This window comes from Triticum dicoccoides, chromosome 1B, assembly GCF_002162155.2.
Source record: "Triticum dicoccoides isolate Atlit2015 ecotype Zavitan chromosome 1B, WEW_v2.0, whole genome shotgun sequence".
NCBI classification, from domain to species: Eukaryota; Viridiplantae; Streptophyta; class Magnoliopsida; order Poales; family Poaceae; genus Triticum; species Triticum dicoccoides.
Genome location: NC_041381.1, coordinates 197269982 through 197279568, shown reverse-complemented (window position 1 = coordinate 197279568; position 9587 = coordinate 197269982). Strand labels below are relative to the sequence as shown.

Sequence of the window (9587 nt, the reverse complement as noted above, 5' to 3'; positions counted from 1 at the left end):
AGAATCGCATCTCCTTATCATCCGCAGTCTAGTGGTCAAGTAGAGTTGAGTAATAGAGAGCTTAAATTAATTTTGCAAAAGACTGTCAATAGATCTAGAAAAAATTCGTCCAAAAGACTTGATGATGCATTATGGGCCTATAGAACTGCATACAAAAATCCTCTGGGTATGTCTCCATATAAGATGATTTATGGAAAAGCGTGTCATTTACCTATAGAACTTGAACATAAAGCATATTGGGTTGTTAAAGAGCTCAAATATGACTTCAAACTTGCCGGTGAGAAAAGGTTGTTTGACATTAGCTCACTTGATGAATGGAGAACTCAAGCCTATGAGAATGCCCAGCTATTCAAAGAAAAAGTCAAACGCTGGCATGACAAAAGGATATAAAAGCGTGAGTTTAACATAGAAGATTATGTGTTATTATTCAACTCTCATTTAAGATTTTTTGAGAAAAACTTCTCTCTAAATGGGAAGGTCCTTACGTTATCGAGGAGTTCTATCGTTCTGGTGCCATAAAAATCAACAACTTCGAAGGCACAAGTCCGAGGGTAGTGAACGGTCAAAGAATCTATCTATCTATTATATAATTATTAAGACGTAAGTCAAACAAGCCACCACGTTAATCCACATATGCTAAAAATTTATTATCCGTTGATTCTAATCAAAACGGTCAAGATTGAAGGATGAAAAAAGTTACGTACAACATCTATTAGGTACAATTCTTCTTTGACACGTACAAAGGGGTTCGTCATCGGAAAAGAAAAGTTCTTTCTTTCTTTGGCAAGTATATCATAGTCACGTGTAGAACCAGGTCATGTCATAGAAGGAAATACTTTTTAACTTCTAATAATCTCTCGGTTAGATTACACATGTACGTGGAGGAACCATAACGTGCTCATGAACTCAAACATCAACACAGACCGTGAAGGAAATTTGGCTCTGAGCACACAAACCAGTCATCTCAATTGAATAGAGGCTTGCCTTCAAACCCTAGGAATACGATCGATCAGGGACGAAGTCTTCGCGTCCTGAAATCAGCGGATGGTAGCAAAGGTAAGAGTACCAAGCAGCCATCCCATGGCCGACATGGAGGCATCGAAGAAGCAGCGGCGGCGAACAGAGATGACGACGATGATGAGGTAACCCTACAGCCGTCTCCTTGAAGCTAGCACTTGAAGCCTGGCCGACATGGACGTAGATCAGGGTGGGAATGAGTCGGCCCGGACCTGGCCTTGGACCCGGCCCTGTTGGCCTTGAGGCCAATTTGAGAGGCCACGGGTCGACCCAATTCAAAAAAGTCAATGGCCTCGCCGGCCCAATGGGTACTTTGGGTCGACCCAAATTTTATTTTCTTATACAATATTTGGTTGTGGTACATAGGATATTCTCAAAAATATGTTATTACAAGTAAAACAAAATTATGATCTAAACATGCATGATTGAAATAATAAAAGTTTACAAATGAACCACAATATACAGTTTCAGCTCTTTCCACGTCCAGTTTATAAAGGAGGATTGAGTTAATGGATTCCAGTACGTGTACAAATGTTAGCTAGTTAATGTTTCGGCTAATTAGTACACTATAATTAGCTGATGTTAGTTGTACTAGCAAATATGCCCGTGCGTTGCAACGGAAGAAAAAATTACACGTTGGTCAATATCCGACATATGAATGTCCTCTATTTTAACACGATGGCTCACCATGTTGCCAATTATCTTTCTTCTCACTCTCGTTGATGTGGATGCAATATCCACGTGATCGCAATGCATTCAACGTGGTAAAAAATGGGCTTGTCACTGTACGACACACTTGTCATTGTCTCGCGCAAGGGAATGTTTTGAACTTTGAAAACAAATCTCATCGACCATGGACTACTCGCCAACCCCAAGACATATAAAGAATTTCCAAAATTAATCAAATCCTAGATATAAAATACATCTGAATAGGAAGAGTTTTTTGAATCGACAAACATTCTTTTTAAATTTAGACATTTTTTTAAATTCACAAACATTTGTTTTTTAGACGAACATTTATTGAAATGCATGAATAGTTTTTGATTTCATGATGACTCAGATTCACAAATATGTTTTGAATACACGATCATTTTATCAAGATCATGAACTTGATTTTATTTAACGACATTTCTTTCCAAATTATTTTTATAATTTGCAAATATTTTTGTAAAATCAGTAACATTTTTTGAAACCACGAAAATTTTATGATTTCCTGAACTTTTTTGAATTCACACACATTTTATAATTTCTCAAACAGCTTTTTCAAACTCGCAACTTTTTAATACTTGAAAATCTCAAATTGATTTAAAGAAGGAGAAAACAAAAACAGAAGTGAGAAAAGAGAAGACCAGAAAAAAGAAAAAAAAACAGGGCATTAAGTCCGCTGGCTGGCCCATGTAGTCCTAAAGTAGGTGGGAATAAGTCATGAGAAAAAAGTGGAGGAAAATATTGGTAGAAGCTGGGGTTCGAACCCTGGTCTACAGGGCAGAAGACAATGCATCGAGCCACCGCACTGCTACTGCGTCACTGATATTTGTTGGATATTAACTGTATACAAACTCTGGAAACGACGGCGACTTTGAAAAGAAAAATCGAATCGTTTTCTTCACTTACGGGTGGCATCGCGGGTAATTTCTAGCAACTTCGGGGGGCGATTTTTGTGACGTACGGGCAGAAGCAATATCTGCTTTATTAGTAGGTATAGATATAGATATAAAGGTATAGATATAGATATAGATATAGATATAGAAGTATAGATATAGATATAGAGGTATAGATATAGATATAGATATAGATATAGATATAGAGGTATAGATATAGAGGTATAGATATAGATATAGAGGTATAGATATAGATATAGATAAGCTAAGCTAGTAAGATGGATTTGGCGATACCGATTGACTCCAGTACTCTCGGAGGTGGGTCGGCCCCGCTGACCCGATGGGCACTCCGTGCCGGCTCTACTGGCCCGATTTTTGTATGAGGCCGACCCGACTGACCCATTGGCCTTGTTTTTTTGGGTCGGGCCAAAGACCCGGTGGGTCGACCCGGCCCATTCCCACCTTGAGACGTAGACGTCGAAGAAGCAGCGGTGGCGGCAGAGATGACGACGATGATGAGGTAACCCTACAGCCGTCTCCTTGAAGCTAGCAATTGAAGCCTGGGATTTCAAAATTTAAATATAGTGTCACTTACAGTTACAAATAGATGAATTTGGTTGCAAAGCTAATTTCTTTGTGGTCGCTGAAGTCTTCACATAGCATCACCACCCATGGTGAGTACAGCGTGCAGGACTTGAACGCATCAACACAGATGAGCAAATTAGTTACTTCTTGGAGTTCTTAATGCACGGAGATGATTTGGATGTTTAAAGCTCCAAGCACAGGAACCATGTCATCTCCTAATTGAATAGAGGCTTGCCTTCAATTCCTAGGTATATGATCCAATCAGGGACAGGAACCGTGTCTCACGGATGGAAAACATCAGGAATATGACAGAGGGAGCAGAAGCCGCCATCCAATGGCTGCGTGACGCAGGCGTCGAAGAAGCGGCTGCGGCAGCAAAGACGACGCTGACGATGAGGTAAACCTACAGCCATGTCATTGAACCTAGCAAGCTCCACTGCTCCAATCAAGGCAATAGACAAATGAAGTCTTCCTCTGAATTCACCCTGCAGATGCCATCTAAATTTTCTTTGAATTGTTCCCAAATTTTCCCTCCCCTAGAATTTAATTTATTAGGTCTTCATCTATTTGTAACTGTAAGTGACACTATAAAGCAGTCATCCTGGACAAGTTTTGAGTTCATCGCCTGCCGCTGATTCCCAAACTCAACAGGCAAGTAATCCCAAACACAACTTAAATGATTTGTTCCCCAGAACATCAAATTTCATATAGAACCTCGCCAGATCGCCTTGATTAACTTTTAGTCTTCTACATTTTCTAACCATCTAGATGCATACATTATTTATACTGTAATGTATTCATTCTCCTCCCTTTCTAATTCTTTTCGAAACATTTCTTGCCAATATTTCCTTGCAAGTCCAAGCTCAGATGGGCTAACTCCCCACCTATAATATGTCAGAAGACACTAAGCTGGTGCTTGAAATTTGTAAGTTTTCTTACTTTCTAAGAATATATAGTTACCTCTATATTACTGTACTTTGAATATAATTAACATTGTTCTATAAACAGGCATAGCTGTTGCTATGATAGCCGAGACATAATATTGACGGCTAGCTTTCAAGGCCTTTAGTTATTCAAGAAGGAATAAAGTTCTTCATATCGGTTATCTCTGCCATGGGAAATAGTTATACAACTTACAAGGAAATATGCATGATGCCAATATATGCACTAATTAATGGTATACTTATCCAATGATTCAATGTAGTTTAATCCTTCGATTCATGTACCTTTTCAAGCTAGACTATCCACCTGTTGCATCTTCGGTTATACTACCTTTCAATCACAATTTAGAAGTTTTCCTTGCCAATGTCAATTTAAAATGATTGTAGTTATCAAGAGAAACTACTTCCTTTACATTCTTTCTGTTTCTGTTTCCCTGAAGACGCGGCAAGGAGTTTTGTTTTACAATATTTATACGTAAGAAAGAATGTTGTGCAAGACTACTTTTTAATTCTTAGAGCCTCCACTTCTCTGGTACGTAACAAACAAATTAGTTACTTCTTGGAGTTCTTAATGCGTGGAGATGATTTGGATGTTTGAAGTTGTTTCTTCCAAATATGAAGTATAAATCTATGATTATCTACATGGTATATCTAAGTCATAAATCAACTGATTGGGTGCACGGATTCACTTGAGAGTCTGTAGACCATTGCCAATCTACAGAACTCACTTCTGTTTATTATGCACAGTTGGTAATATAACATTTGATAGATGATATTTGACGATACATTACTATATTCTTGCCTATAGGTTACTGGTCTGAATTCCAAATCTTCCAAAATATTTTTAAGACTTCAGGGAAAATGAATTATTTAGTTAGAGGGGTGCTTTATTTTATATCAAAAGAAATCGTTATCTATAACCAATCTTCGTACATCAAAGGACATGTAAATAGAAACCTGTAGAACTCAAGTAGTCTATCTATCATATATTATACACTATTAGACATGGTCTAGAGAAATATGGGGAAGTTTTATGCTACGTGAAATAGTTAGGTAATGTTTACACAGAAAGATGTCAATATTTAATGGCAATTATAAATGAACATCATTTGTGCTTATGGATGAGATATGATTTCCAATCTTACGTGATGAAATTCAATTGGGGCATAGTTTCCCATCTGCAAATAGACATGCTTTCAAATGTGTTGTAATCACTCTTCTGTTATCTACTTACCAGATCTAGACAACTAGAGTACTGGAATTCTGAATTCTCCTAAGTTTTATCATATGAATACGAGGTTCTGGATTGGTCAATAAATATAGCAGATATAGTGTGTCAATGTTGTCATATGTATCTGTTGGTTATATTGTCAAATTAAACAATATATATGACCATGCTTCTGTTATTTTTATATAATCTTGACTTGCTAAATTAAAAGAGATTCCCTAATTTTCACTCTGCACACAACACTATACTGATGGGTGAAGCTACAAATGCATGCTTGAGATAATGATTACATGATGTTAAAACAGTCGCCTCCAAGACATATATATTATGCTCAATTATATGTTACCCACAATTTTAGTTAGTACTGTAAAGAAAAAAAAAATACTAAAAAGTTACCCGTCATAAGGACATAGCGTCTCTATTGACAAAGCGTGTCTCCGCGGAAAGAAAAAGGTCAGGAGCATGAGACATAAGTATAAGAAACTAGAAACAGGAAAAAGAAGTTTGCATTGTTAACTAATCATATGAGACGTGCATTCCCTCAAAACAAAAGAAAAAGGAACTGATGATATCACATACTGCAAGGAAGCCAGAAAATTTTACCCTCAATTGGAATCCCTTCCAGTTCCAATTACATGATAAACTGAAACTTGCTTCTGCCTAGCTCTCACACATGATCTCTTCACCGTTTCTATTTTGTAGCAAAACATTAACCACTTTTCTTTAACTAAAACAATACATTTGATGTCAAACAGTAATACAGTTTATGGCTATGCATTGATTACTTGCGTACAAGCCAACTATACAAATTGTAAGTGTGCATGAAAAGCGACACATTTTCCGTTCCACAACATTGACCACCTGAGAGTGTTTAAGCACTGGCAAGTTGGGCTGGCATTCGCATGTGTCATACCAATGGATAACTTCCGTAGTATGTATGCGTGCTAAAATATATGCATCACTTAATGGGTGGTTGGTATAGGATATAACAATGTCGTTGAATTTTTTTATAGAAGTTCGTAATAGGTACCAGTAGATGATTAAATAGTGTAACATGAAAAGAAAAAGGCTCTATTTATATGTGTATTTCGAAAAAAAAAATAGAAGGAAATCAACATTTGGTTTCATGTAAACTCTGTATGAAGTAAAAAAATTGAGTTTCTGAATTCTTTCAATAAAATTCAATAAAAATTACTAATCATGTTAATATAGGAAATTCAACCTAACCAGCAAACACATTTGGTCAGTGGCGGAGCGTAGGCGGGACAATACCAGGCCTTGGCCCCCCCTTCCCAGAGGAAATTTTACTATGCTTATATTTATGCTAATCGTTGTACTAATTCTCCGGCGTCTCTGATCACCCTAGGCGTTTTTATGTCATACACTTACTTTGGCCCCTCCTAATATCAACGAGTGGAATAGAAATGAGGGCCGTCATCTATCTTACGCAGCAGCGACAAGACGTGTAAATAGACTAATCATTTTAGGTCAATTAACACATGAACCAAATTTCAATTAATAAATGAAATCCTTCTTATATTTAGAGAAAAGGCACAGGCATGCCCTATATATATTAAGCAAACGAACCACAACTGCTCATCTGCTGGGGATCACCGGCTTTACAATCATGGAGATAAATGAAAGCTTTCTTACTAACACATAGGAACAACAACTAAAAAAATATCAACCCGTAAAAAAAAACTAAAAAACATACTCAATAGTGATATGGAGGAACCACAATGGAAGATTGCATACCATTAGCTGGTACTTCACATTTTGTAGGAGCCATGCCGTCCCCAGAAGCCACTAACATCTTGCTGCTATTTGATTATCCAACGGTCTCCTTATATGCATCTTGCCTCTGTTACCCCCATACCTCCCATGGACCAACGCAGCAGGCCATCCTCTGTCCATCCAGCCATTCTTCAGCATCCTCCATCCGAACAACCATTCTTTTTGGGACATTTGTTGCGCTGACATTGTTGCCTTGCCACCAACAAACTTAGACCGAATCGCATGATTTCGTCCAGAAAATCCGTGAACCGGTGCTCCCTCACCGCCTCCTCGGTGCCACCAACCTCCAGCATCTCCACCACAGCCACTAGCCGCCGGTTCAGCAGCGCGCCGCGCTCGCAATGGCCCTCCCTGCCGCTCCGCTAGACTCAACGAGGTTGGCGTGGATTCACACCTTACGGACTCATGGACTCACCCGCCCACCTGCGCAACCAGAAAAAGAAATTCGAAGAAAATTAGTGACAAGTAGATCCAGTATAGCCTGGGGTTTGATTTCCTGATGGCCAGCGGTCATACCTTTCTTCACCGGCGGCAAATCGGAAGAAATGGCTCATGTGGGTCGGCGGCTCGGGAGTTCTGTGGGGATCGAACGAGGCCTAAGGATAAGTTCAGAACCTGTAGACCCTATGAGCTACGTATTTTATTACGTACTTTTTTTCTTGAGAAGAAAAGAAATACGAGCTTTTTTACGGGTGAAAAGAAATACGAGCTATGTTTTTATAACTTGGATTAGAAAAGAAAATCATACAGAGAGGTGACCTTAACTCTGTGGGCTATGCACAATTGGGTTCAGCTTTTTTTTACTGCAACCTATACGATAATATGAATCCAATTTTCCTAAACAAAATAAGGATTCAGTTACTTATCGTATCTAATATGCCGACCCATTCATACGTAAAAAGAAAAATCCAAGACTTAAGTGCTCCTAAATAGCTGAAACATACACATAGTACTAAAACTAAGAAATGCAAACGGTATTAATATAAAATCTAAACTGCAAACTAAAGGTTATTCGAAATATATAAAACCGAAGGTTTCTAGAAAGATTAGCTATACTGGAGTTGAAGACAAAAAAATCAAAAGGAAGGTCAATGTAAAGTCATATAATATTATAACCTTTATTTTCTAATAAAATATGTATACAAATTTAGCCGTCAAAATGCACAGCTCTCAATAAAGAATCTGAATAGATGGACATATATAAGTAGATGACAAATAACTGAGTAAAAAAATGGTTGCACAAGTACGTGCAATGGACGAAAAAATTCTGAGAATGCAAAAATTCTGAGAATGCGTCTAATATATGAAAGAATATAGAATTTAAAATATATGAACCGAATCAAAATTTGGGGCGACAAAAATATGAAAATAAAAATATATCGATGGCAAGTCAAAACTCTATAACCAGTATATTGCAAGCAAAAATATATGTGTGTGTATATATATATTTTTTAAATTATTACAACATTTGATACCAATTTGTTGTTGCTCTCATGGATTAGGACCATTTAGTGGATAGGCAAGAAAGGGAACAAAAAAATTGATAAACCTAAAAAAAAGATGGCGATAACTAGAACTCAAATAACCATGAGAAGCTAAGAAAAATGCATACGGAGGACATCAATACAAATACAATTTTTGCTTTGTCAAAAAACAATCAAAGTCTAGCCGCGCAAATGCGCGGGCGCACCCGCTAGTTAACATTATATTTCAGGTAATCCTATCAATGTTGAAACTAATATTATCGAAACTGTAACCCCGGAGAAATACATAAGGGACACTTTCCAGAACGTTCTAGACTTTGAAAAGGAATAGGTATGTGGTACGATAACTAAATCGACTCCAAAACAACTCCAATGGCAATTTTTATCAGTTTTGAAATATTTAAGAATTTTAGAAAGAAAGAAGTAGTCCGAGAAGGACACGAGGCCTCCACAAGGGTGGAGGGCGCACCCACCCTTACTGGGCGCGCCCCCTGTCTCGTGGACACCCTGTGTGCCTCCCGGACTCCGTTTTCTTGCATGTTACATATTTTGGTCGGTAAAAGTTCATTATATAAACTCACGAAGGTTTTGACCACCGCATCACACAAATATCCTTTGTTTTCGTTTCGAGCTGTTCCTGTTGCAGATTAAGAGCAAGATGTCTTCTCAAAAGTCAGTCAGGGAGAGTCGGGTGTCTCACCCAACACCAGGTCCAGGAGAAAATAGCAATGCTTATCACTTTGGACCATCAACGGAGGATGAGATTGAGGCCGACTTGAAAAGAATAGATGCCATGGAGGAAGATCAAGAAGTCACCTCTCGTCTCCAAGCAGAATTCATGATGGGGGAACTACAGAGCTCGGCTATTCCAAACTCGGTCATCCCTTCCAACTTTAGATTTCTTTCTTATGAAAATATGAAAAAGAGCGTCACTTGT

The 9587-nt window shown here is 38.1% G+C and overlaps 1 long non-coding RNA gene across 2 annotated transcripts; it reads right to left on the bottom strand.

The window, feature by feature from the left end:
- Positions 1–818: 818 nt before the first annotated feature.
- LOC119328049 lies at positions 819–7808 on the bottom strand. 2 transcript variants are annotated; one of them, XR_005158823.1, is made up of 3 exons: positions 7683–7808; positions 7128–7589; positions 819–3178 (listed from the first exon to the last, which is right to left on the bottom strand). It is a non-coding gene; the product is annotated as an uncharacterized LOC119328049 (long non-coding RNA). The 2 variants fall into 2 exon arrangements; XR_005158820.1 differs by lacking the exon at positions 819–3178 and having other exon boundaries at positions 6888–7589.
- Between the last annotated feature and the right edge of the window lie 1779 nt (positions 7809–9587).